Genomic DNA, 2,556 nt, shown 5'->3' with positions numbered 1-2,556 from the left:
TTTCTGGGCCTCTGCTTTCTGATTGATCATCAAAAGGTAGGGAACTGCAAGATACTAAAAAGTCAGAAATCAGCATTTTGTACTTATTCTCCTTTCTAATTGACTATAGGTTGGCTGCATTCTTCTCTCAAAGGCCATCTTCCTTGCATGCAGCGAACTATTCTAAATCTGGTAGAAACTCCCTTTCTACCCCCTTTAGTACCAGGTGGTGTAGTTTCCCTGTGTTTCTTGAAAACAGTGCAAAACTTTCTGCTTTTGTCATGGATTGAAGAACCAAAATTATTATAAAAAGTAACTTTTTTAAACACCCCACATGATGCTACTTAAATGTACCTCTAATTTACGACTGAATTCTGACTTTTACAAAAATTAATATAAACACATGATAAAAAACATACAATAATTGTAATCCAACCAACATGCTAGTTTCTTGTTTCTCTAATTTTGTAAAGATCTTCAATTGTTTATCTCCAATTAAAATATTTCTTATACCTTTGTAAACTAAAATAGTAAATATGTATTAATTGTTTTGCTTTGAACTTTGGAAAGCCTATATAGGGTTCCTGAGCCCTGTTGTAGCACTGGGCTGATGACTGAAATGTCAGTGGTTCACATTCACCAGGCACTCTCAGAAACCCTATACAGCATAGCTGTGAGTTGGAACCGACAAGATGACATACAACAACTTGAAAGACCTCAATGAGTCATAATCATCTTAAGAACAGTGGGTTTGGTAGATATAGATTTGCTTTGAACTAAAAATAATCTAGCTCATCCATGCTACTGGGCCCAACAGTTTTGCTAAGCTACATAGTTTGGTTCAGATTTCTTTCCATCTTTAAGATGTTTAAGTCCTACCGTCTAACTTCTCTTTCTTGATTCGGCTTTAGAAAGTGTGTCTTCTCATCCCTTAACTTAAAACGGAAAATAAAGACTACTGCTCCCACATTTTTCTCTCTCTTTTCATGTTTCCCTCCACAACCCAATTTCTGTTTGTGATACTATGGCTTATACACAGTTTTATACAGTTATAATTTTTTCTGGTATTCAGATTATGAATTTCTCAAGCAGTTGTAATGCCTTGTTTGTGTAGTGAGAATCAAAAATACTATGCCTTTACCTTGAATCCTGGTATGGCACTGGGGGTTAAAGTACTGGACTGCAAAGTTGGTTTGAACTGCAAGGTCGGTAGTTACAACTCACCAGCCACTCCTCTGAAACCCTATAGAGGGTCACTATGGGTTGGAATTGACTCAACAGCACTTAACTACAACAACAACAAATGCTTTTACCTTATCACTAAATGTACCCAAATTTTTAATCATATAATCTGTACAATCAAATATAATTTGACTTTCTATTTGCACTGATTGCTCTTTAAGCAATTTGTACATCTTCATTTCTAAACTGTTTTTTCATCGCCCCCATCCTATACTTATAAGCCATAGTTTTTCCTTTCTTGATTTTACATACTTCAGTATGAATTATTTTGTTAATCAAAAGGACATACAAAGTAAACTTTCTGAGCTCTTATATGCAAAAAGTCTTTATATTATCCTCAGAGTTAATTATAACTTAGATTAGATACATAATGCTAATTCAAAATATGTTCTTCAAAACTTTGTAGATGTTGCATTCTCTTATTTTAAATTCCAATGTGGATCATTTGCCATTGCTTTTTTCTTTCAGGAAGATTTTTAGATTTTTTTTTTAATTTAGTGGTCTCTTTAATATTCTTCCTTTGTTGCCTAAATATATTTTTTATTTCTAATAAAAACCTCTTGCTCTCTTATTGTGGCTTTTTTCTCTACCAATATGTGTTTCATTAAAAATTCAGTATCTTCATGTGTATCTCTAAGTAAATGCTTTTTAAAAAATTATCTTTTAATCCATGATTTACTTATTTCTTCAAGATCTGCATTGTGTTTGCCTATTTTGCAATTTCTTTGTTCTGCTATTTCTTTTCTTGTGTATAATAAACTACATGGATACTCATTGGTTATTTGTTTTTATAGATAAATTAAGAACTAGGCTGAATAAATTTTTACAAAACTTCTGTTTGTCTTTGTAAGTGTTTACTCAAAAGTCTTTTCAGGAAAACGAGAGAATTTACCTCAAATTCATGTCCACTTCTTGGATATGCCACATGGTAGGGTTCTGTGTACACTGCCTGGCTGTGTTACATGATATAGTTATCTATATACTGGTTTGTCATACTAGCTATCACATGGTACACTTTATGTACACTGGCTGGTTATGTACTATGAAATCTTCTATACACATTGGTTTTACATTTATATAGTGTATTGTTATATATGCTGGCTTATTACATAGTATGGAAGGTTCAGTAGTATGAACTAATTGGCCAGTGCATACATAGGGTTTTCGTACAGGTCATCATTGGGAAGAACTACGTATCCCATGCACAATCATGCTAAAAATGAAGATGTATATGGTTATTTGTTTATATGAAGTCAGCACAAGAAGATTTAGCCCTTAACAGGCAGATCATTAAATTTATTAAAAGGAATATTTTCTCATTATGGTTTGAGATTA

This window comes from Chrysochloris asiatica, unplaced genomic scaffold (genome assembly GCF_000296735.1).
Source record: "Chrysochloris asiatica unplaced genomic scaffold, ChrAsi1.0 scaffold00253, whole genome shotgun sequence".
NCBI classification, from domain to species: Eukaryota; Metazoa; Chordata; class Mammalia; order Afrosoricida; family Chrysochloridae; genus Chrysochloris; species Chrysochloris asiatica.
The sequence above is the reverse complement of the archived record's forward strand: the minus strand, read 5'-3'. Positions refer to the sequence as shown.